Genomic DNA, 26,835 nt, shown 5'->3' with positions numbered 1-26,835 from the left:
CATGCTGCAGTTCATGGGGTCACAAAGAGTCAGACATGACTGAGCAACTAAATAAGAAAGTGAAAGTGTTAGTCACTCAGTCATGTCCAACTCTTTGTGACTCCATGGACTGTAGCTTGCCTGCCAGGCTCCTCCGTCCATAGAATTCTCTGGGCAAGGGTACTGGAGTGGGTTGCCATTCCGTTCTCCAGGGGATCTTCCCAACCCAGGGATGGAATCAGGGTCTCCTGCATTGCAGGCAGATTCTTGACTGTCTGAGTCACCAGCGAAGCCCCTAACGACAAGGGATGCTATATTTACAAGCAACAAAGGATCCTGGATTAAACTTTGGGCCAGAGGGGCAGGTATAAATAAATAAACACATATTTGTTTACATATATAAATATTTGTTTATATGTGAGTATATATATCTTATATTTTATAAATATGTAAAGTGAAAGTCACTTTGTTGTGTCAGACTCTTTGTGATTCCATGGTCTGTATACCTATACATGGACTGTATAGGTATAGAGTCCATAGAATTCTTTAGACCAGAATACTAGAGTGGGTAGCTGTTCCCTTCTCCAGAGGGTCTTCCCAACTCAGGAATCAAACTGTGGTCGCCTGTATTGCAGGCAGATTCTTTACCAGCTGAGCCACTAGAGAAGCCAAGAATACTGGAGTGGATAGCCTATCCCTTCCCTTTTCCCATGGATCTTCCCGATCCAGGAATCAAACCAGGGTCTCCTCTGTTGCAGGTGAATTCTTTCCCAGCTGAGCTACTAGGGAAGCCCTTAAATATGTATATGTAAAACATATAAACAAATATTTATTTTTAATATAAATATTAAGTAATATCTATATATTGCTGTAAAGGACATTATTAAGACAACTGGAGAAATTTGAATGGGATCTGAAGAGTCTATGTTAATTTCCTGATTCTGATGGTTGAACAATGGTTATGTAAGAGAGAGTACATATTTAGGAAAAACACATTGAAATATTTAAGAGTGATGGGTCATTGTCAGCAACTGACTCTCCAATAATTAAAAAGATAATAATAGCATGAGAGCAAGAGAATGAGAAATTATTATGCTAAAATGTTGACTGGGGAAAGTGAATGAAGGGCATACAAGAAATTTTTGCACTATTCTTGAAATTTCTATAAATCTGATGTTATTTTCAAAATAAAAAGTGAAGAAGGTAATCAGGGTGGAAAAGATCTATATCCTAATCAGGATAGTGGTTCTATAGAAACACTCTTTTGAACTATACATTGTAATAAAACGTTTTTAAAAAATTAGAGTGTGAACCTAACTCATTTAATTAACGTTCACACAAGAACAGACACACACCCAGAGGGGGAGGGGTTTAAAAGATTTTGTCCAACTCCTGTCAGAATAACCAGGAGATTTTTCACAAAATTAGAATAGATAATTCCAAACTGTATACAGAACTGCAGAAGAGCCAGAATTGCTGAAGCAATCCTGAGGAAAAAGAACAAAACTAGAGATGTAACCATCCCAGACTTCAGACTATACTGCAAAGCTACAGTGATCAAAACAGAGTGGTACTGGCACAAAACAGACACAGATCAACAGAGCAGAACAGTAGCCCACACACAGGGACCCAGGAGTAAACCCACGTGTCCATTGTCAATTGATCTGTTACAAAAGGGCAAGAATATACATAGAGGAAAGAGTCTCTTCAATAAGTGTGTGCATGCTAAGCCACTTCAGTCACGTCCAACTCTGCAACTCAGGCTCCTCTGTCCACAGGACTCTCCAGGCAAGAATCCTGGAGTGGGTTGCCATTCCCTTCTCCAGGGAATCGTCCCGACTGAAGGCTCAAGCCCACAGTGTCTTACATCACCTCCTCTGGCAGGTGGTTTCTTTGCCACTGGCGCCACCGGGGAAGCCCTTCGACAAGTAGCGGTGGGAAACCTGGACAGACAGTCTTGGACTAGAACACTCCCTCATGCTTTATACAAAGATAAACTCAAAAGGGTTTCAAGACCTAAATGTAAGACATAAAACCATAAAACTAAACAGAGCATAGGTCTTTGACATAAATTGTATCAATATGTTCTTGGATCAGTCTCCTAAGGCAAAAGAAATATAAACAAAAATAAACAAATGGAACCTAATTAAACTTAAAATCTTTGCACACAAAAAAGGAATCCATCAGCAATGTGGATCAATAAAACCTATAGAATGGAAGAAAATATTTGCAAATTATGCGACCAAAAACAGGTTAATATTTAATGTACAAATAGCCCATACAGTTCAATAAAAAATACAATAAAAAATAGGCAGAAGATTTGAATAGACATTTTTCCAAAGAAGACATACAGATGGCTAACAAGCACATGAAAAGATGCTCAACATCACTAGTAGAGAAATATAAATGAAAATCACAGTGAGGAATCACCTCACACCTCTCAGAATGCCTATCCTCAAAAAGTCTACAAATAACAAGTGTTGATGAGGTTGTGCAAGAGCAAGAGCAAAGAATCTTGCTTTGCAAGAGCAAAGAATCCTTGTACATTGTTGGTGGGAATATAAATTGATGTGGCCGCTTATGGAAAGCAATACGGAGGTTCGTTTAAAAGCTAAAAATATAGCCAGACTATGATCCAGCAATTTCACTCCTGGGTTTATACCTAGAAAAAATGAAAACACTAATTGGAAATGATACCTGCACCCCCTATGTTCATATCAGCACGATTTACAATAGCCGAGACATGGAAGCCACCCAAATGCCCATCAACAGACGACTGGATTAAAAAGATCTATCCCCATAGAATGGAGTATCAGTCATAAAAAAGAATGAAATGATGCCATCTCAAGCAACATGGGTAGACCTCGAGAATATTATGCTTAGTGAAATAAGTCAGAGAAAGATGAATACTATATGGTATCACTTTTCAGTGAAACCTAAAAAATAATACAAATGAACGAATACACAAAACAGACTCACAGATATAGTTATCATACTTGGTATCAAACGGGAGAAGCAAGAGGTGAAGGACAAATCAGTAGCATGAGATTGAGAGATACGAACTACTACATATAAAATAGATAAGCAACAAGGATGTACTATATAGCACAGGGAATTATACCCTATAATGATACATACTGTGCAAAAACACTGAATCACTCTGCTCGAGTCCTGAAATTAGCACAGTATGGTAAATCAACTATACTTCATTTTGTTAAAAATGTATCTTGTCTAAAAATGTCTATTTATTTTAATTGCAAGAAAGCTTTTCCTGTCTATGTAATTCTGGAAGTCTCTGTACAAAAACTATATCCTGGAAATGTCTTGGATGCTCAGATCATCGTAATAATCCTGGTATGTGAAGAATGAAAGACAGTCACTGAACCGCTTAGCATAAGTGGATGGAGGTGAGATAGCAGCTGGCCCTAGTGGTAATGGTAACCCGCCTGCTAATGCAGGTAGACGAAGAGATGTGGGGGGTTGATCCCTGGGTCGGGGAAGACCCCCTGGAGTAGGAAATGGCAATCCGCTCCAGGATTCTTGCCTGAAGAATCCCATGGACAGAGGAACCTGGCGCGCAGTCCATGGGGTTGCAAAGAGTCAGACGTGACTGAAGTGACTCAGCACGCATGCGCAATAGGTGTGCACACTTTCAATTGACCCGGGAAGGGGTGCGGCACTCAGTCACATACACTCTTCAGGCTGGAGCTGAAATCCATTGATGAGCAGGACAGGTTTTGATTTGTGACCAGGAGTCGGGGATGGGGGGTGGGGTGCAGGGAGCCTGGTGGGACAGGCAGGCAGGGGGCTGGGGTAGGTATTGACATAGCTTCTTTCTCTCCTAGGCCCCACGGGCTTGGTTTAGCTTCTAGGAAAAATAAGAGCAAGGTGGAGACTGAAGTCAGGTTTTAGGGGAACAGAGCCTGACAGACTGGAAGATGGACCTTGGCACTTAGCACAGAGCCCCACGCAGGGAGGGACAAGGACACTGGTGTTCTTCAGTTGCACAGGGCAGCATGAAACTTCTTCGCATGTCTAGCCTGCCACAGCCCCGCACGAGCAGGCGACAGGAAGGATGCTCTGTGTGGAGCCGCCACTGGACAGTCAGAACGTGGCAGCACTAGTCATGGGACAACTTGAAGAGGCCACCTTCTGGCAGCTTGTCTCAGAAAAGGCCCGGTGGTGTGGGTTCTTGTGCCTGAACGCTGTGAGTGGTACCTGGAGGATGGAGGAGGTGAGCGGAGAAGGGGAGTTCTCCAGGTCTGGGTCCGGGTCCTGGGGAGGGGGATCCTCCTTTCCGTGGGTCTTGTTTTGAAACTGGACAATCCTGGGTATCAATCCCTCAGGAAAAAGATGGTTGCAGTGACAAGGACACAGTTCCCTGCTGTATGTCCTGCGTCAGGGGCAGGGGAGGGAGCCCTCTCAGGGGTCTCCTGGAGCCTCTCTGGCCCTTCGCAGGTGAGGGTCCCACTTCCCAAAAGGAAGAAGCTGTAACAGGCCAAGGCACATTAGCTGTGTTATCTAATCCCCAGCCTCTCTAGTATCGCATGTGGAAGCCACTGCCCCATCCTACAGATGAGAAAACTGAGTCTTGGAGAGGTGGAGCCGCTTGCCTGGTGGTCAGAGACATGGTCAGAAGAGCAGTCAGTGCTGAGGGGACATTTCGAGATGAGGAAGGGGATGGGAGGTGGTGGGTGGGGGGACCTTCTAGCTAGACATGAGGGCGGGGGCCAGACATGGGGCCTCGCCAGCTTGGGGTGCAACCAGGTGGCTGGAGATCCTCCCGCAGGCTCCAGCCTCCAGCAGCTCAGCGGGCGGCTGGTGGTGAGAAAGCTGGCATGTGGGCGAAGCTCTTATCCAGGATGGCAGCAGGCCCCTTCCACACGGTGGCAGGTGGTATCAGGAGGGCAGTGGCTGACACTCGCTATCTGTGGGCACAGTCCCATCTCCACTACCTGCCCCTTGGGTAGGGTCCTAAAGCCACTTGTCTGGGGGTTTGAAGAGGGTAAGAACCAACACCAGTCTTGTTCTGAGCCTTCTCCGGTCAGAAGGGAGGGATGTGGCAACTCTGGGAGGAGGCATGAAGCTTAAAGGAAGAAACGGAGAAACTGGGTGTCAGGTCAGTCCAGCCCCACCCACCAGCGGCAACCAGAGGGACATCACAGCTCCAAGTTCACACGGGGAGCCCCCCGGGCCCCTTTCTGCCCAGATCCAGAGGTCCCGGCACTGGTGGGGGTGGGCTGCGTCTCGTGCCCAGCCAGCAGGCTGGGGTCTCCCATCTACCTTGTTCCAGCCAGCCCCCGTTGCCTGAGGCTGGATTCTTCAGCTTTGCTATTGCCTCGTTTTTGGGCAGACTTCCCAGAACCGCTTGGCATGGGCTCCTCTCGCCTGCCAGTCTCCACGCTCACTTCTACATCTACATCCTTGCCTGAGTTCAGGGCTGACACCCCCATTTCTCAACCCACACCCCCTCCTTGGGCCTGCAGCCCCCCACCACTTCCTTCCTGCAGCCATTCCTCCCCAGGCTGCTCCTGACCAGCCACATACCCAACAGAGCCAGTGACTGGCAGGCCTGCCTCCTGCAGCCTCCCACTGGCGGAGCCCCAGGTGCCAGGTCAGCTCCTAGTCGTGGGTGTCCTGTAGGCTCGTTCAGTTTTTTGTCCGTGAGTGAGATCCCACTGGAATGTTGTGATCATAATAAAGCCCCAAATCTCTGCCTTTCACTTTCTGATATTTGAGCCCTGGGAGTAAGTCGTGCACTCTCCTTGTAGACTGAGTGGCTGATAAAGTGCTTTGAACCGCTCACATCAAAGGAGCTGCAGGCAGGGGGACTGGGACGCTTACATCTCTGGCGGGTACTGAAATGACAGCTCTCAGATGCTTCGTCTAAGGTTGGTGTCATCATAGTCGGAGTAAGAGGGCAGAGGACGACAGCGCTACCTGCTACCACGCAGTCTGTGTACTTCAGCAGTGGAACCCTTACCTGGGGGCCCTCAGTGAAGACCCTGGGAGAGGATGGATCCTTTGTCAGGAGAGGCACAGCTGACAGCTTAGAAATCGAATCACACCCAGCATCACAGAGAGGTTGTCAGCTAACCATGGAAAAGGTCTCTCTGCTTTCTCTAAGCATTCATATGAACAGATGCCGGGAGGATGAAGAAGGAGTGCCCTGCTGTAGAATTTTGCAGCCACAGCCTCCACCATGGTACCTAGGGTGCTGTCACTGCACTAGAGCACGAAGAACTTACATCCTTGCCCCATCGATGTCGGGCTTGGCCGTGCCGCTTGCTTTGATCAATGCATTGTAGGCCAAAGTGTCTGTTCCCAGCTCAGAGCTTAATGGACATCGTGGGTCTCTGCTTGCCACTCCTGGGCCTCTGTGATCTGATGGGATGAGGTACCCCAGTAAGCCTCCAGCCCCGCAGCATGGGCCGAGAATAAAGATGTGAAGAGCAGGAGCAGGCCCAGATCTAACTGGAAACCTGGAGTCCAGCTGAGTTCAGGAGAACCCAGCCTAGCTCAACCAACAACCCCAAGAGAGGAAAGTAAATGTTTGTTGCTGTAAACTACTGAGATTTTTTTTGAGTGTTTGTTACACAGCAAATGCTGACAAATACAAGTTCGAAGAGGAGAATGAATTTTTCCTGAAATGCTACCTCCTCTGATTGAACATTCATGACATAATTTCTCCATTTACCCACGAGAAAGCTGAAGTTCTAAGAGGTTAGGTAATATGTTCAATGTCACACAGCTTGTATGATCCCCAGGACCTGCCACAAGGAACACACCCACATTCTCTGCACACCTGCTCTCCAGAGGCCACTGTCCTGCTATCTCATCCTTCCTGTAGACCTCCAGGCCTCTCGGGGCCCTGTCACCTTTCTGATGAGTCTGAGCCCCACTGTGGCACCAGAGATCCTGTCCCCACTCCCTACACATCTGTAGGCCCTGCCTCTCAAAGCCACTCTCTGGGATCAGCTTGTCAGCCCACCTTCTGCACCTGGGCAGGGCTGGAGTAGACCAGAGCTGGTGGCTCGTCAGGCCAGCAGGCAGACCACCCACCTGTGCTAACCTCTTACCATATGCCCCACCCAGGGCTAGGCCAGGGGCATTCGACAGGGATCGACACAGACCCAGGCCCTGCCCACAGCCTGGCAGAGAAGCAAGATGTGAGACAATAAACAGTGAACAATGACAAGCTGCAGAGGCTGAAAGAAGTCGCGCCTTGGGAAGGTACTGCAAGTGGACTAAGCCTGGTGTCTTTAGAGAGACAACACTCACGCTGAAGCGCAGAGGCTGCACAGTGATTGCCCAGGTCACGAGACCAGGAGAGGGAATGCTGACAAGTGCAAGTCTGAAGGGAAGGAGGAAGGAGGCATCACGGCAGGTAGAGTTCCTGAGCAGCACGTGCACAGTGCTGGGGTCGATATAAATGTGTGGTTTCTCGTCACACTCAGGTCCTTATATGGAATGTGGTAGGTGTCTTACCCAATCCCCAGATCCCTTTACCATCTATGCCCCCAGCCCCATCTCTCCTGGGCGCTCTGTGCTTTGCTGCTCAAGGCTTGAACCTGCAACCTTAAATGATTCTGCTTGCACACTGAAGCCACCTCATTCATGGGAGATCCTGGAGAAGCTGGACAGTCTGATTCTCTGTGCCCGAACCAGCTAACTCATGCCTGGATGCAGCCCAGCTCTTCACCTTGATGCAGAACAAACCCGGAGGTGTAATTCTGACTCCAGAGCTCCCTGTAGGGTCAGGCTGGCTCTGAGACTTCACCTGAAATTGTACCTTTGCTTGGCTTCTCTTCTTCACCCATCCTGTGTCCCCCATTCCCTCACTGGATCCTCCTGGGACCCTCTCTTTAATCTTCACTGATAGGGGTCTGATTCTGAAAGAACTTGACTTTTGACGGTCAACTCCCCAAATCAGTCCTTTGACTTGTCTGTCTTAAAACCTCCATCAACAGCTTGATCCAAGGATTTACCCTCAACCCAAGCCCCTCACCAACAGCAAAGAATTTGGGCCCTCACTTGATGGAAGACTTGATCAGACTTAAAGTCCTTAGCTTCCTCTTCCTCCCCCAAATGTGACTGCCCATGAAGACCACCACCCTCTGCTCGCTACTTCTCTTCCTGCTGGGCTCAGCAGACTCTCAGCTCATATCCTACTTCACTCTGCACAGACCAGTTGAAAACCTAACTCTGTGATGGGGCCTCTGATCCTGTGAGTCCCTAAGTTGCCAAGAGGGAATATAGGGTGTCAAGTGAGACTGGATATGCTCAGAAACTCGGCACTGAGGTGACAAAACGAATCATGTATTTATTTCCACATTGAGAATAAATGAACAAAGAGATAAATATTGTTTTGAGAAGCCAATCAAACTTCCTTAAGTTTCTGTCAGTCTTACCATTTTACAGATGAAGAAACTGAGGCTCAGAAAGGCCAGATGACTTGTAAGTAGCATCACCAGGACCCCAACGCAGGTCTCAGGGCCCTTACTCTCAGCTCGGTGCCCCTGGACTCTGAAAGGCTGTTGTCCTCCAGTGTCTCAGCCTGCAGTGTTCTGAAACCTTTGGTATGAGGAAGCCTACTTTGAACTCCACCCAAAGGACCTTATTTACTAATGGATATTACATAATTAAAAGCCTCTCTCCCTTCCTTCCTCCCTCAACATCTTGCGTTGTATAAAGAATTCCAGGAGCGTAGACCAGTGTAGCCATTCTGGACAGCAATCAGATACAACTTCAACAAATTAAATACGTGAATATCCCATGACCCTTGGGCCTATTCTCCAGGGCTTACCTCGGGCCACCTATATGGATGGTCATCACAGGTTTCTTTGTGGTGGAGAGACCTTGGGGGAACTGAGTGCCCATCATGGGGAGAGAGGATGGGTAGAGTGTGGCCAAGGTGTACAAGGTGGGTGTTATGCAGCACCTAGAAGCAGACTGGATGTGTATGCAGCAACATGCAAGGGTCCTTTGGTGGAGAAAGTAGAAAAGAGAATGAGGCTGTGGGCATCACTCAGCACGTTGAAAATGCACGCATGCCAAACAGCAGTGTTTTGTAAGAACCTATTCAGATACAAAGACACCCACTCAGCGGTTGCCTGTTAAAGGGAGGGTTATGCAAGCGCACGGTGGGGCTAGCAGGGATTAAAACAGTCTGTGAAGATTCGGCTTTATAGTGAGACGGCGCTGCGGCTTTGATCACGTAATCTGATTGCAAAAGTTGGGTGCTTTGTTGTGGCCTTTCTGATTTGACCTGAACTAATTACCCAAATCTTCTGGGTCTCAGTTTCCTCCTTGGCCAAATGGGAAGGGAAAAGTGGGCAAGGGGAAGTAATATTCAGTTAGAAAGCAGTGTGGCCCCAAAGAAAAGGCACAAAATCTGAAGCCCAACGTGTGCGTGAAGCAGGCAGGGTGTGAGGCACTAGGGTGAGGCGGGGACCACGGCACACTGGAGAAATGTCCGCTGAAAGGGACCAGCTTCTGCTGAGCTCCAGTTACGTTCCCAAGAGTTGCCAAAATTTCAAAACATTCAAGGAAAGATAAAAATAGAGATTCTTAGAAATCTCGTATTTTTAATTCTTGCAGCTAATCTTTTAAAAACAGACCACAATAGTCGCAAATTCAGACCTTAGCTCCAACATTCAGTAGCTGTAAGGCCTGGAGAATGGCATTCAGCTATCTAGGGCTGAGCCAGTTTTCTGGTTCATGAATGAGGATTCTCAGATCTACTCAGCCAGGTATTAAAATGGGCTTGTATAATAAGTCCAGAACATGGCTCCACTATCATCAAGGGAGTATCTGCTCTGTGTTGAATATGCTAATTAATACAGTATCAAATCCTGCTTTTTGGATGAGTAAGCTGAATCTCAGAGGAATGAAAAATTAACAAGAGTCAGGTAGAAAAAAATATCTTCTCCAAATGTGATGAAAAGGAATGGGTAAAACTGAATTGAAATAATGTATAAATGAGGGTCTGGGGATTCAAGGGCTCTGCGTAAAGTGGAAGTGATTATTAATCTGTCTGAGCCCTAACAAGTTATAGGAGTCTCTAATTAAGACATCTATGGTTCCAGGGGAACTTCCCTAATGGCTCTGTGGGTGAAGAATTCGCCTGCAAGGCAGAAGACACAGGAAAGGTGGGTTTGATCCCTGGGTCGGGAAGATCCCCTGGAGGAGGAAATGGCAACCCACTCCAATATTCTTGCCTGGAGAATCCCATGGACAGAGGAGCCTGATGGGCTACAGTCCAAATGGTCGCAAAGAGTCAGACACAATTAAGAGACTGAGCATGCCGCTTGGTCGCAGGGGCTTCCCTTGTGGTCCAGTGGTTAAGACTGTTCTCCCCATGCAGGGGGCCCGAGTTCTAGCCTTGGTCAGGGAACTAGATCCTGCACGCCACAGCTGAAAATCCTGATGCCCCAACTAAAGATCCTGCATGTTGCAACTAAGACTTGGTGTAGTTAAAAAAAAAAAGAAGAAGAAGAAGAAGAAAGGAAGGAAAAAAAAAAAAAGACTTCTGTGGTCCCAGAGGCAGCAGACATGACTGGGCAATAGCCAGCATGAGTTTATCACGGACCAGGGATGTGCTGAGGCCCACCTGTGCCTATTTGTTCTGGCTCAAAAGCCAATTTTTTTCCAGAATCCCAAGAGCTTGTTGTTAAATGATTCCACTATGGTGGAGGCGCTGGTGAGAGCATTCACGCCACGGAAACTGGCCAACACTGCAGACCAGGGCTTTGCTTTCTTCCCTGGAGAGCCGGCTGTCAAACATCTGCCGATGCAGGGGGCCCCCGCGCCATTTATCACTAGCAAAATCATTCTCTCAGTTCTTAGAGGCCTGGCTTCCTGTGCACATGTGTGTGCCTCACCCTCTGCGTGGCCCTGATCTCTGGAAGCGACGCTGGATCAGGAAGAAATACCGTCGACACCAGATGGTTAACGTCTCATGGTGGGAAAGCAGAGAGGATTACTGTTCAGTGAGGAAAAAAACACTTTGTAATGAAGATGGCAAAGGCACAGATCAAAACAGGAAGCTTTCAGCCTGCCTTGCTGGGGAGGTGGGATCGCCTGAAGCTACGAGACGCTGAAAAGGAAGAAGAGCAAAGCATTGTGGTTGGCAGGGCACGGCGACACGTGTGGGCCATCCAGGCCCCCAGTGGGGCTCACCCTCGACCTCTGGGGGACAGAGACTCAGGGCAGGCAGACAGGAGTGGATGGGCAGCTTGGGGTAAACATCTGCCCTGCAGAGGAACCGAAAGTCACCGTTTGCAGGCTCCTGCTGCTCTGAGGAAGTGACAAAGGCACCCTTCCACCGTGAGACTGAAGCCCCAGGCAGAAAGGGGGAATGCAACGATACCTGCTTCTACAGAATCCAAGCCTCATCCCAGGGAAGGAAGAGAAGTCCACTGAGAGAGCTCGGCGGTGGAGAAGGACAAAGAGGCAAGGACCAGAAGCTGTGATGCTCACAATGGGCAGGATGGATTCTTTTGCGGTTTGCAGTTGAGCGAGCTTTATGTCCACCCCAGGTGAGATGCTAGATCAGCTTACTGACAGCATGGTTTGTAAGACGCTAAAGCGAGGGGCGACCCTTGGAGCCAGCAGGAGGTCACTGAGAAGAGACCAAGCTGGCTACTGTTAACACAGTAGAAGGTCAATTTATGTTTGCTAGCCTGATGAACTACATCATTTCTTGCATGTGTCAGAGATCATGGTTCAATTGCCTACAGAGGCAGGGCAGGTGATATAAACGAGAGGAGTTGGCTGGGAGTGAGACATTAGGGAGAGGTGGGGACTGAGACACATCAGAGTGAAATGCCTCCGTGAAACGTGGGAGCTTCCACTCGGCTCCAGGGACATCACACAGGGTCCTATGGGTCTCAGGTTGTCAGCTTCCAAATTTTCTAGGGAAGCTAAAAATTCAGTATTATGTAACATCTCTGAATTTCCATATTTTAAAATGATTTTCATTAAAAAAATTTTTTTTACCCATGCTGTGTGACTCTCGGGATCTTAGTTCCCCAACCAGGGATTGAACCCAGGCCTTGGCAGTGAAAGCGCTAAATCCTAACCTCCGGACCACCAGGGAATTTCCAAAATCTCTGAATTAAAAAAAAAAAAAAACCTTTAATTGGTTCATAATTAAAAAAAAAATGTCAGGCAAAGACAGCACCAAATCCAATGCAGGGGCTGCCAGGTTGTGCTCTCTGGTATAATCTATATAGATTTCAATAAAGCATTTTGTGATCTTCATTGGTGATCTTTTGTTAAGAACCACATGGAGGAATATTGGCTAGGCAGAGAAGACACCAGTGTCAGTCTGGACGTAGGTTTCTGCTGCTATTGGGGTCTTCCTCTCATTTACATCAGCGATTCCAATTAGGATCCAGGAAGTGGACTTATAACTGTGAGGCTACCACCAAGCTAGGAGGCATCTCAAATATGCTGGATGACAGACAGAACCAGGTCAAAGCAGAGCTCAGTGATCTAGAGCAAGGGGCTGGGTCACAGAGAAGACCCTCCTGGGCACCGACCCCGTGGCAGTGCTTGCCAGTACCCCATGCCCTCTGCCATTCCAGTTTGGGCATTGTTTGGTAGGTCCCTTCTTGGCACCACCATTTTTGGCCTTTTTTCCCTTTAATGAATGTTTTATTTCCTTGTCTTTGTTATGCATCCTCCTTCCAGAGCAGAAGCATCCTCCAAAATCAGGAGCAAGACAAACAGGGAATGGCATTGCCACCAGTGTCCATCACTTCACCGCAGGTCCCAGGCAGCATGAAACAAGCCAGAACAACCTCCCTCCCTGCAAATGGCTCATATTGAGAAGAAGAGACAAATCTATCAGTATTTGCAGACAGCAAAATCAGGTACCCAGGGATGTCAAAAGAAAACATCCAAAAAATGATTAAAACTCATAATCATTAATTCAGAATTGCTGAATTACTGAATTCAGTAACTCGGAAAGATTATGCAAGCCCATCCTACAAAGGTCATAACACAGACGCCAACAAAACCTAATCAGAAAATGCCATGGAAAAGACAGATTCTGTTTGCCAAGGTAGCTAAAACAGCATCACATCCAGTAACTGTGAAGATGTAAGAAAATAAAAAAGACAGTACAAGAGAGACAGAAAAGAAAATCTGAATAAATGGAAGAGATGCTCCATTCTCTGACAGGACTTGACAGTATAAGGATATGAGCTATCTTCTAATTAATCTATAAATTCAATGCAATTATATAAAAATTCAAACTGGGTGTTTTTTTTTTTTTTTTTAGGGCCCTTTAAAGCTGACTGTAAAATTCATCTGGAAATGAAAATGCATGGAAACCACCAAAGAATAAAGAAGACAATAAATACAGCTCGGTCTCTGGGATACACACAATAAAGTCACAGCCACAGAAACATTACGGAACTGAAGCAAGACTAGATTCGTCAGTCAGGGAAAGAGAAGTAAGATTCCCTAGATTAGGACCATGTGAATTTAGCACGTGATAAGTGGTGTAGTGAATCAATGGGAAAAGGATGTGTTATTTAATCTATGGTGTGGCTTTCCCTAGAAGATGGCGATAGACTCTACTTTTTTACCAAATGCAAAAATAAAGAGCTGAACATAAAAGATTATTATAAAAGTGTAGGAGAAAATAATATTTTCCCTGGATAAATAATATTGAGATGAGTGATTCACAAACCCAGAATCCACAAATGAAAACATTTGATTACAAAAAAGTTATAAACTTCCACATGACAAACGAACCATAAACAAAGTTTTTAAAAAAATGACAGGCTGGGAGAAAATATTTACATTGGAACTAACAAAAAATTAATATGCAAAACATATGAAGAGCTTTTTATGGTCGGAAAGATTTTTTAAAAGGAAAAAAACTGACAAAGAATATAAATAGCCAATTCACAGGAAAGAAAATACACATAGCCAGTGCATATGTGAAGATACACTTATCCTCATTTCTTTATATTTATACTTATTTATTTGGCTGCACTGGATCTACGTTGTAGCATGCAGGATCTTTGCAGATTCGAAGCCTTAGCTGAAGCCTGTGGAATCTAGTTCCCTGAAAAGGGATTGAACCCCAGGCTCCCGGCACTGGGAGTGCAGAGTCTTAGCCACTGGACCATCAGGGAAGTCCCTGCTGATCCCCATTTCTAATGAGGAAAATGCAAAATAAAATATTGAGATTGCATTTTTCCCCACTGTTTGATGAAAGTAACAGACGCTGATAATGTCCAGTATTGAGATAATGTCCGATACTGAGAAGACAGGGGACATGGTGGGTGCAGAGTGGTATCGGGTGTGAGATGACTCCTTGGAAGAGGTTTGGGCAGGTTGTTTTGGCTGTTTCTACAATACACAGATTGTAGATTGCATTCCTTCAACCTCGGAATAGTTCATCCCAAAGGGAACCTCCACACGTGCACAGCACAGAAAAACCTACTGCTTATTGCAGTATTGGGGTTTTTTTTGGTAGTAATAACCAAAAAAAAAAAAAAAAGGAAATTGTCTAAGAGGAGGAGGACGAAGTATATTGTATGACAATTGAAAAGCACAAAGGTATATGAACAAACTAGGCTGGATCTCAAAGACAGATTGCTATGGGAAGAAAGCAAATTGCAGTACAATATGAACATCATGATCCCATTTAGAAAAAAAAAAACAAAAACCTGTACATACATTTGTACAGGCTCAAGTTGCTATGTAAATGCACCCAAAGTGGCAAATGCTGAATTGCTGGCAGTGGTTCCCTTTGCAGAGGCGGGGGGAGGCAGGGGAGGGGAGGGGGAGGGCAGACTTTCACTTTCTACTCTGTGCTTCTGTTTTTGTTTGAACGCTTGTAAAAGAATATATTCATGTTTATCTTAAGTTGAAAAAGAAAGCAAAAAAAGTATATATATAGAAAGAAAGACAGAAAGAAAACAGCAGCAACTGTTGTGAGTAGACCTGCCATCCTCAGACAAGGGTCTTGATGCCCGGGTCTCTCCACCTGCCCCTGACCTGGAAGAGCTCTACCTGAGAACAAGCGGGGGGCTTTGGGGGCTCTGCCTTAGGTGCTCAGTCCCTGGTCATCTCTAGTAGAGTTTTACAAACAATGGCGACACATTTTTCAAGAAATTAACCCACCACCCAGTTTATGCGTTGAGTGGTTTAAATTCAACACATGTTTTTCCTAGAGGGGTTGGAGGAATAAAAGGTAATTTTTTTTAAAGGTTTTTTTTTTTTTTAATCAAAACATTGTGAAAGTACTAAGTGCTGCGGAATTGTTCATGTTAAAATGATTAATTTTGTGTTATGTGAATTTCATCTCAATCTGTACAAAAACCCACAAAAACAAGCAACCACCACCTCCCTACCCCCGTGGCACCCTGTTATCTACAGAACTGACTCTAAACTCCCAGCCGAGTGCTCAAACCCTTCATATCAACCTGATCTCAACCTTTTCACCCCCAGTTTTCTCTACTGGGAGTCCGATTTGGGACCCAACATGACAGCAACCCTATACCCCAAGATTTCTGGGACAATCTTGTTTCCCGTAATAAATTAAAAAAAAATAAAGACAAGAAGTGAAAAGTTTTAAAAAGTATTACTATAAAAGTTACGTCTTGGCCATGGTTAAAAAGAATCAAAATAGTATGAAAGTTATGAATTGCAAAGTAGAAGCCCTCTTCTCATTGGTAACCCCAAATGGTAACCCCTATTCTCGTTAACATTTTTCAGATACCTCTTCTGCCAGCTCTGATGTTTGTGCAGTTCTGTGTGTATATTCTACCCCTTAGCAAACAAAACCCCAAACTCTCAAACGATAATCTTGCACCTTCTTCTTTTAAATTTTGGGGATTTTTCCAACCTATTACACGCAGGTCTGCCTTAACTTTTTGAGCAATTGGTCAGACTTCACTTCTTGTAACGGTTCCCTGCCCATCACAGTTATGCGGTTTGCTGGTTCCTCTTGGTCCCCGTTTTGATGTGATGCTGCAGTGAATGTCCTTGTACGTGTATCTTTGCCCAGGTGACCTGTTGGACACATTCCTATGGGGAAAGGGTCATTCCTTATGTGGACCAGGTGCCACAGATGTTCATGGATGTTGACAACTTGCCCTCCAAGGCATTAGCCCTGGTGTGCGTTCTTTCTCTTCCCATGAGACACTTACTGCCATCTCCCCCACCTGAACATGGTGTTCAGACTTTAACACTGATCTTCACAAATCACTTGAGGATCTTGCTTAAATGCTGATTCTGAACCAGTGTGTCTGGGCCTGATTCTCTGCATTTCTGACATGCTCTAGGATGATCAACAGTTGTTGCTAGTCTGAGGACCACACTTTGAGTAGAAAGGTTCTAGAGCAATTGCTAGCTAATTAAAAAAAAAAAAAGTGAGCCTTATATGTGATTTCAAATTTTCTTGTGGCCTTATTAAAAATAATTTTAAAAGATCAGGTGAAACTAATTTGATGATTAGATTTTATTTAATCCACTACATCCCAAATATTAGGATGTTGATGGGCAAAATTACTATGAGATGTATTACATATTTTTTTTTAAGTCTTTGAAATCTGGTGTATACTTTACATTTTGTCCGTCTGAATTTGGACCAGCCACATTTCACGTGCTCATTGGCCACATGAGGCAAGTGGCTGCCATATTACCCAGTTCTAGAGAATCTCCTGGGCTCTACGGGGCTGAGGAACAACGTCTGGTTCTCAGACCACAGGGAGCGGCTCAGAGCTAATAGGGTGGGAGGCAAAAGAAGGGCATCAGGAGGCACGAGTGAGAACAGATTCAGCAGCCAAAGGATGTGTGGCCCGAAATCGCCCTGAGAGGAGGGCGCAGTAGGAGGCAGCTCTGGATGGCATGAGGACTCTAAGCAATGTGGCTATTATTACTGTTATTATTACTCTCTGTTCCTAGGCAACACTCCCAATAACTTTCTTTACCTAAAAAAAATTGAGACATGATTGCCACATAATATTATATTAGCTTCTGCTGCTGCTACTGCTAAGTCACTTCAGTCGTGTCTGACTCTGTGCGACCCCATAGACGGCAGCCCACCAGGCTCCCCGTCCCTGGGATTCTCCAGGCAAGAATACTGGAGTGGGTTGCCATTTCCTTCTCCAATGCATGAAAGTGGAAAGTGAAAGTGAAGTTGCTCAGTGGTGTCCGACTCTTCGCAACCCCATGGACTGTAGCCCGCCAGGCTCCTCTGTCCATGGGGTTTTCCAGGCTAGAGTACTGGAGTGGGGTGCCATCGCCTTCAGGTGTACACAATTGTATATATTGGAAAATGATTGTCACGATATGTCAGGGTAACGTCTATTGCTGCACATAAGTTACATTTTCTTTTCTTACCGTATAAACTTTTAAGATACACTCTCTTAGTGACTTTCAAACATACAATTCATTATTTTAAGATACACTCTCTCAGTGACTTTCAAATACACAGTTATTAACTGTAGTCGCCATGGTGTACACTGCATCCACAGGACTTACGTATCTTTTTTTTGACTGCACTGGCCCTGTGTTGTGGCTCAGGTCTTTGCTTCCCCACAGCATGTGGGATCTTAGACCCCAACCAGGGACTGAACTGTCATCCCCTGCACTGGAAGGCAGATTCTTAACCACTGGGCCACTAGGGAAGTCCCCTTATTTGTCTTATAACTGGAGGTTTGTATCTTTTGATTACCTTCATTTTAAGACTCACAGCACACTTAAAATTGTGTACCATTCACTCTAGCTGACCATGATACTCTTATTGCCAAATTTTTGCAAATTTTTTCTCCCCCAAATATCATAGGACCGTTGACATTTAAAGCTTGCCTCAGTGAGTGCTCAAGGCACTTCACATAAGGTCCTTACGACTATTTTTGAGATACCAAATATATTACAGTTTCTAAAGTTAAATTTCAGAGAAATTCATTTACAGTGACAGTTTCCCAGAAGAAGCAAGGCCATGTTTCAACGTCAGGGGATTTTATTTCTGTTTCATATTTCAGTTTGAACTTCCTTACCCTTCTTGTGACTTTCCTAAGAAAAAGCAGAGGCAACAAATGTTGATCTGCAGGAATCCTTAATACAGAAAAAAGAAGACTTAGTCCAGAGAGTAATTTTGTGGTTCCTGCCTGGCTGGGCGAAAACCACCCAGACTTCAAGCTGCATTCACATTGGAAATCTACGTATATCTCCATTTCTTTCAGGACATGCCGCTTTATTTATTTTTCTGCTTCTTGCTGTGTAAACATTTTCGTCATGGGGTCCATATCTGTTCACCCATACCAGCAGGAATAAACACTTTGAGGTGCAAAGCATGGGGTGGGGCTCAAGGGTGCAGAGAGCTGGGTCTGCAGTGGGGATGTGTCCTGGGCCATCTGGGGGCCAGAGACTGTCCCAGGCCTGGGGCTCTGTGATTGGCTCAGTCCATCTCAAGATGGGGGAGGGGGTGGGCGATGGGGAAAGAAGGGGCACCATGGGTGTCTGAGCCCTCCTCCAGTATGCAAAGTTCACCTTCAAAATAGCCATTTCCCTCTGACACACACAGTGCAGGAAACTCATCTTCTTCACTGTTTCCATTTCCCCTTTTCTCTCACCCTCAGCAAAGGTCTTGTATTTAAGAGACTGCCCGGTTTAAACTCCCCTCCTCCAAGAACTGAGCCATTCATCTCTTGGCACTGCTTGGATACAGCTGTAATTATAGCTGTACAAGCTCATCGATACACGAAGAACATGGACTAATCATTATCTTTCAAAAGCCGTCATGGTCCCAGTGGTCCTGGGTACAGGCGCATCACCCGTTTCCCCATTGCCAGGAGCTTCAGAGGGATATTTTTAACCTTAATTACATATCCCCGAGTTGCTCTCCTTTCCAGCTTGCTTTTCTTTGTGTGAAACTCTCGAGGTACTCTGAGGGAGACAGAAATGACAGCTGGCAGACAAGCTCTGCGTCCTTAGCCTGGGAGTCAGCTTGCAGAGGAGCTGCCTCGGGGCAGATGAAGCCTGGGGCAGCTCCTGATTAACTCTGCAGCCCGCCCCCAAACTCCCCCGCTGCCTTTAGTTCTTTCCAGACCCGTCCTGGTGTGCCCACTGCACCTCTGCATGTAGGCAGAGCAGATTATGAAACAGCGGCCCCCGTCACTCCCCGCTCCTCTCTGTGGATGTTCTTGTTATAGGAGAAATTGTAGAACTCTGAGCTTGCAGGCATTTGGAGGTCTCTAGTCCACGCCCTTCCTTTTACAGGTGAAGAAATGGAAGACATTCCTCTCTCACTCATATATTTATGCCTTGTTCAAGCTTTTAGCAAATACTTAGGAGGCTCAGATGGTAAAGAATCTGCCTGCAATGCAGGAGACCCAGGTTCCATCCCTGGGCTGGGCAGATCCTCTGGAGAAGGGAATGGCTACCCACTCCAGTATTATGGCCTGGAGAATTCCATGGACAGAGGAGCCTGGCGGGCTGCAGCCCATGAGGTCGTAAAGAGCCAGACACCACTGAGTGACTAACACTACTGAGCCCTAATCTGTGCCAGGCACTCTCCTAGAGGTTATAGATACCGGTGTGAGCCAGACAGACAAGGTCTTATCTCCCCTGAGTCTTCCATCCTTACGGTGGAGACAGATGAGAGGCGAGTGGGTCAATAAATCACAAAGACTGTCACTGAGGGAGCTAGAGCCACAGCGCCTCAAAGATGCCCACGTCTCAGTGCTGCCTGGAACCGCTGATAGTGTTTTATTACATGGTGTTGGGGAATTAAGATGCAAGGTTATCTTGAATTATTTAGGTGGCCCAATCCAATCCCAAGGGTCTTCATAAGGTAAACAGGGAGGTTGGAGAGTCAGACCCAGACAAAGCGTGATTGGCCATCCCTGGCTTTGACAATGGAGAAATGGGCCATGAGCCAAGGATCACAGCCCTGCCTACTCCTTGACTGTAGCCCAGTGAGACTCATTTCAGACTTCCAACCCTCAGAACTGTAAGATCATCATCTGTAATGTTTTTAAACCACTACATTTATGGTAATTTGTTACAGCGACAATAGGAACTAATCTCGTTGCAGACAATGATAGGGGTTATAAAGAAGAACAAAATAATGAGGGCATGCCTTTAGATGAGGAGACCTGGGAGTGACATCGGGGCAGTTGGCTATGTGGTGACGTCAGGGGACAGAGTCTGAGGCAGAAGCCAGGATAAGTACGAAGATCCTGGGGCAGGGAAGAGCTTTGATAGGATTGGCTATCCTCTCAATGCCTTTCCAGGAGAGACAGTCATTTTATTGTCTGCTTTCCAGAGCAGCCACTGGCCTTTCTTGCAGACTTCTGAGTAACCTTTAGATCTGTTCGTTTAAATGCCTGGGCTCCCTCTTTAAGGACTGGTACTGTGTCTTTTCCTTATCCCAATATGAGGTGCTAAGGCCTCATTTGCCAGTCATTGGATTTGGGGAAACTCATGTCTCCAAGACTTTAGAACTTTCCCCCCAAATCATGAGGCAACACAAATATTATCGAAAGGCAGGAGGACACTCTGATCACCATCAGCCTCCTGGAATTTCTTTACTTGGACAGTCAGGAGCAGAAGAAATGAAGGGACTTTGGAAACTTCCTACTTAACCTCTTCTGGTAAATCCCTTTGTAGAAAATGACTATGCGATAACCTACTAATTAATATTGAGGGGAGTGAGAAATTTTGATTTCTTGGGGTTGCTCAAAATGGGGCACATCTCTGCTAAGAACCAGGCGAGGGAGTTAAGGTTAACCTCAAAAGTTTTCTTGAGCACCGAGAGGGAAATTGGGGCACTGTCTTTCAAGCCAGGTGCAGCTGGGCCTTTCGTTTGGCCATTGGTCAGGAAGACTGCCCTGGGCTGGGCTCCACGACAGACACAGAGATGAACGAGACCCTCTCTGTTCCCGAGGCACCCATTGTCCCCTGTGGGAGACTGCCACAGGGCTGAGTACCACCCCACATGGCAAGGGCATGGTAGTGGGAAGACGGCAAGTGCCAGGGGAACATAGAACAGAGGGAGGTGATTTGGGGGAAGGATTGGCTGGGCCATTTGCTTCCTCCAATTTAAGGGGAGCTCCTTTTGCTGTAGAAGGTTCCCAAAACACCTCTACTTTAAGCTCTACACACCTGGGGTTCAGGGTGTCATCTTGCTAAGTCCTGGGTCTCTAGACTGAATGTTCTGTGCAGGCAGAGACTGGGGCTGTGAGGCTGACTGTTGGCCTTCTTGTGCGCAACTAATATGTGTTGGATGAATGAGTGGATGAATGAATGGCTGTGTGGAGTCTCAGCTAAGTCATTCTGGAACATGACCACTCAGCTTAAGAACAGGGTCATCTTGAACCTCATTCAAGAAGGTTAATGGCTCAAATGCTACACAACTCACAGCTGGTTCCATAGCTGGGGCCAACTTTCTGTGGTTGGGAAAGCAAAAGCCAGTAGACATGGTGGCAGCTTGAGATTTAATCTGGCGCTCACCTTCCAGCCAGGGGGCCCCACTGGAACAGAGAACCTGTCCAGGATGCAGAGGCAATCGACCAAGGCATGAAAAATCAGTGCCAAGTCAGTAGATAAAGTGGACAGTGTGGACCCAGTTAAGAATGACAAGAGCAGCGAGGGCAAAGCAAGCCCTAATTTTAAATGAAACACATAGACACACATAGGCTTTCTATATGTTTAAGGGTGGCAGCAGAATTAATTCATTCAGTAAATATCTACTGGGGTCTCCCCCAGTGGCTCAGTGATGAAGAATCTGCCAGCAATGCAGAAGATGCGGGTTCAATCCCTGGGTCAAGAAGATTACCTGGAGAAAATGTCAAATGGTATTCTTGCCTGGGAAATCCCATGGACAGACGAGCCTGGTCCATGGGGTTGCAAAAGAGTCAGACATGACTTAGCAACTACAAATATCTATTGAATGCCCACTATATGCCAGGAACAGCTCTAAGAGAAATAATGAATAAATCAAGCAATAAGTATATAAAGTTAGGTATTCACAAGTGCCATGAAGAAGATAAAGCAGGGTAAGGGGTTTGAGAGCCATAGGTGGGGGGCAGAAGGCAGGTGGATCTTTCAATGGAGTAATCAGCAGCTATTTTCTTAGAGGAAAGACTCTTTTCTGTTGGATAGCTCTAAGGAGCCTCTTACATGTACTAAGGTTAGACCCAGAATCTGATCTTGACAGTGAAGTTACAGAAGACACTAAACCATTCTGCAAGAAGCAAGTAATTGCTGAAGTACTGATTGGATTGGTTTCTGTGCTTCTTCTGGTTAGAGTTGGAGAAAGGGATGTCAACCCCCCCCAGGATGTGGGGCATGGAGACAAGCAGCACGAGTATCTGGGTGGGCGGGAGTGGTCCTAGCAACATGGCACAGGCCTCACTGAAAACAGGAGACACACGTCAGCGGGGATACACATGTCAGACCATGGTTTGTGAGCTTCTGGTGCAGTGGAACCTGATGCTGAACTGAAAGGTCTCTTTTTCTCCTTTGAAATTCCCCCAGAATAGTCCAAATGTTTGCATATTGAGGTACTTTTAGCTGCACATAACAGAAAACCCAATTTAACTGCTGTAGTTGAACGAAAAGGAATTAACTATCTCACAAACAGGAAGTCCAGAGGCCAGGCAATAACCAGGCTGCTTAATCCTGCTCAGTTAATTCAATGGCATCACTGAGGACCCAGGTTCATTTCATCTTTCTGTCTGTCCTCTGCATCCTGGCCTCACTTTCCAGTGACTGCCCCTCTTGGTTTCAAGATGGCAGCAGCAACTCCAGCAATCACATCCTACAACAGCATCCAAACTTAGAAAACAGATCTTTTCATCCTGCGTCTTCTTCTAAGACAAATGAACCTTTACCAGAGGCCTTGTGGAACATTTCCCATCACATCTCATTGATTACTATTGCATCATATTCCTAGCAATTACATTACATTACAATAGTCCTGAATACTCATTGGAAGCACTGATGCGGAAGCTGAAGCTCCAATACTTTGGCCACCTGATGCAAAGAACTGACTCATTAGAAAAGACCCTAGGAAAAGAAAGGTTGAAGGCAGAAGCAGAAGCGGATGACAGAGGACGAGATGGTTGAATGACATCAACTACTCAATGGACATGAGTTTGAGCAAGCTCCAGGAGATGGTGGAGGACAGGGAAGCCTGGAGTGCCGCAGTCCATGGGGTCGCAAAGAGTTGGACATGATGAGCGACTGAACAACAACAACAATATTCCTGCGCTTAGACCCACCAACCACAGCTGGTGTCGGTCCCCGTGTGGGCTCTGCTTTGGGCAACAAAGAAGAAACGGTCCACCCGAGGCAAGGTGGACCTGGAGGCTTAAAGCATGAGAAGCAGTGACAAGATGGCCAGAGCGGGGAGGGGGAAAGGGTAGAGACAGTCATTTGGAGGTAGAGAGGGCAGACAGAAACCAGAAGAGCTGGAGTCAACACTTACTAAAGATCAAACATAAGAAAAGTCTTCTGAGACAAAGAAAGACCCAGGCTTTGCAAAGTGAACAGGCTGAATACATTCCAGGAACTATTGATGCGAGGAAAATGACAAGGGTGGTAAAGAATTCCCACCAGCTTCAAAGCAGAAAACGAAAAATACTGGTTCCCTGTAGTGGGACTGGTACCAGCTTGGCCTTGGATTATTGTATTTTAATTCACTGTGTATACTAAGTGTCTTTAAAACTTTTTTTTCTTTTAATTTTTGGCCACACCATGCTGCATGTGGGATCTTAGTTCCCTGACTGGGGATCAAAACTGCGCACCCTGCCTTGGAAATATGGAGTCTTAACCACTACCAGGGAAGTCAGGTATACTAAGTTTCTGAAGACAGTAGAACATCGCCTCTGTAGAATTTTGAGGGGAAATTTGGTCCCCAAGAATTTCATCTTCATCAGATTTCCTTTTGGATCTGATGGCAACTGGAAAATGTTTTGAGATACCCAGAAGCTTGGGAAACAGACCTGTCCTTGTTCTACAGCAGATTACACTAAAATGAAATAAAATTACATGAAAATGCAGGCTTCTAGAATGTGGCTGTCACAGCCTAGAGGGACTGCCTGGTTGCCGTGGAGCCTACCGGGGCCCCGCTGTGGACCACACGGCTGCCGAGTCCTGCAAGGCGGCCCCGCAGGCGTGGCCTCTGTCGCCCATGCATCTTCTGCTCCTCTTGTGCAACGTCAGGAAGTCTGTGTTCGAGCCACATCCTTCGCCCAGCGGCTCAGACGGAATCTTTTACTTCACTTGGTGACCACTCAGAACAATAACAGCTGCCACCCTCTTCCTGAGCTAAACAACAATGGCTCAACCGTCAACCCTCCCGGACACTTGTGACGGAACAGCTTTTAGAAAGTTGTTTTGTTTTTTTCTCTCTCTTCAAAAGCCACAGTGACCAGAGCAACGTGACGGCCACTGTCAGGGACCAGGAACTGAGTCATGAGTCTGTCGCCCGAACGGCTCAAGCCACCGGGGTTTTCTTCTAAATGGGGAAAGAAGACCTGGAGACTATGAGGCAGATGGTTTCAAATTCCCTCTTCACCCAAAGTTGCCTTAAAATCTGAGTCTATGTTCCTGTCTTGACTTCGACACTCACCAGCCAGGGCAGAATCTCAACCACAAGAAAAGACAGGAAGTTTGCAGCAAACGTCACCTTGACGGTGGACCAGCGGAGGCTTTTATTTTCTCCTTTATTCTTCTGGGTAGGAAGGATGTCAGAAAAGCAGCGAGGGTGGGAGGGTCGCAGGATGGAGCTGTAGGCCCCAAGCACTTGGACTGTGGCAGTGGGCTGTTTACATGCCAGCCCTGGGGCCTCCCCTCAGGGCCGTTCCAGCGGACCCATCAGGACTGCTCGCCCTGCCTTGACGTCCCCGGGAGGAGGGTCATTGCAAAAGGCCTCAGGAACCCCAGGCCTCACTCTGGAGTCAGCGCTCCTCCTCCGAGGGCCACTTCCCTTTCCATGTCGGGGCGGGAGTCAGGGCCTTACGAGAAATCCACTATCAGTGTGGGAAACGGGGCTGAGGGGCCGGCCCTCAGAGTCCTGCCCACCCCCAGCACCAGCAGCTCCACCTCCAGTCTGGAAGGTTCTCAGGCTCAAGGGCAGCTGTTGAATGACAGCTTAAATATCTGAGCTGCTGGGGACACTGTGGAAACCCTCAGCCCGAGGAGCCGAGCTGAGGGTGCCTGATCGGCACAAACTGGCCTCCTTCCCACCACCCCTGAGCACCGCCTAGAACCTTCTAGAACTCCCTTCCTCTCCCTTCCCCTCCCCCTCTACGGTGTCTCTGTGCCTCCCTGTTTCCCTCTTTTTTTTTTCTATCAGAACTGCCCCCACCACTCATTTCAACCCCTCCCTCTTTCTTCTTTCACTTTTTCTTCCTCCTTATTTATTTTTTGTTTTCTTTTCCTTTTTGGGCAAGCATCTGGGACCCTTGTCCCTAGCCAGGGATCGAACCCACGACCCCTCCACTGGAAGCAGAGTCCTAACCACTGCACCAGCAGGGACGTACCTTCCTCCCTCTTCTCTTTCTTTCTCTGTTTCCCTCTCTCCTCCTTCACTGTTCCTTCTTTGTCTCTCTTCCTTTCTCCTTCTCTCTCCATCCCATTTCCTGCCCTTCTTCCCTCCTCCTTCATCCTAGCTCGAGGTAGAACTGACTTAGCCTGGTTCACAGGTGTCCTCATCTTGTTCGAGGTCTGTTTCTCTCAAAGCAAATCAAGACTTTAAAGGCATGACGGGTTTTGTTTTTTTTTTTTTTCCACTTTATGATATTGTATTGGTTCTGCCATACAGTGACATGAATCCGCCAAAAAAAAAAGAGAGAATCAATAACCAAATAAATAAATAAAGAGACAAATAAATAAAGCCAGGCCGGCGGCTCCCCCTCCTGCACACCTCCCTGCTAACCCTGCCACTGACCACTGCCCCTGGTTGCATATTTTACCTGCAGTCTGGGAGGCCTGATTTTGAGCCCCACTTTACAACAGAGTCACACCCACGCCCGAGACCACACAGCTGGCACAAGCTTGACTTGACCCAGCTGAGAACTGGGTGGTTGGCTTGCCTTCCAGGTGCCTCAACTGACTTACTGCAAAGGCCAAATGTCATCTCTGATCATTTATTATCTACAACCATGGAAGGAAAAGTAGCATCTCCCTCTGAGAGGTTCCATCTCCCTGCCTCCCTGTCCTCCTTCCTGGGACAGAATCCGTCCTTCTCTAAGGCGTTCAACGCCCAGCTGGGTTTGGACACACTTTCTGGGATCGAAAAATAGAAGGCTTAGCCAGGCAGGTCTGGAGCCTGGGCATGATGCCCCACTTCTGCGGGGCTCAGCGACATCCATGCTTTAAAGCACGGGGGTTGAATGAAGTTACGGCTTACACGCTTCCCACCCATCTCTGATGTTTCGTAAATCTGGGGACGGTGGAGTGAGAGTAGAGTCCCCAAGGGTCAGGCTCGCTCCTCCACCTGAGCCATCTGGGGACCATCACTCAACTGACTTCACGAGGTTGGCAAGCAACAGAGACAGAGTGGCTCCTTTGGTTTTGACAAGAAGCGGGAAGCCCCGGGTGAGAAGAGCTAAGGCGATTAGAATAAGATGAAAGTCTTTGCTGCTTCACTTGGCAATGTTTCAGGCCAGATCTTATTTGGGGAGGCTTCTATTCTGGGGGCACCCAACAGACTCAGGTGTAAGGAATGAGTTATTTAGAAACTGTGGCTAAGCTCAGAAAAGAATATGAGGTTTTTGCCTCAACATGAAAAGAGGAACTGGAGTTAAAATAAGCCCTGATCAGTAAGTACTGAAGCTCCGACAACCCCAGGACTCGGCCTGACGGCGCGCGTGG

At 46.7% G+C, this 26,835-nt stretch overlaps 1 protein-coding gene and 1 long non-coding RNA gene across 2 annotated transcripts in view; one reads left to right on the top strand and one right to left on the bottom strand.

The window, feature by feature from the left end:
- INPP5D (inositol polyphosphate-5-phosphatase D) overlaps nt 1-26,835 on the bottom strand; it is a 137,398-nt gene that overhangs the window by 87,597 nt on the left and 22,966 nt on the right. The window lies entirely within an intron of this gene.
- On the top strand, nt 11,058-14,735 carry LOC139182290 (uncharacterized). The gene is made up of 3 exons (XR_011565943.1): nt 11,058-11,519; nt 12,676-12,857; nt 13,268-14,735. It is a non-coding gene; the product is annotated as an uncharacterized lncRNA (long non-coding RNA).

The sequence above is a fragment of the Bos indicus genome, chromosome 3 (assembly GCF_029378745.1).
Source record: "Bos indicus isolate NIAB-ARS_2022 breed Sahiwal x Tharparkar chromosome 3, NIAB-ARS_B.indTharparkar_mat_pri_1.0, whole genome shotgun sequence".
In the NCBI taxonomy this organism is placed as follows: domain Eukaryota; kingdom Metazoa; phylum Chordata; class Mammalia; order Artiodactyla; family Bovidae; genus Bos; species Bos indicus.
Note: the sequence above shows the minus strand (reverse complement) of the source record. Positions and strands in the feature narration are given on the sequence as shown.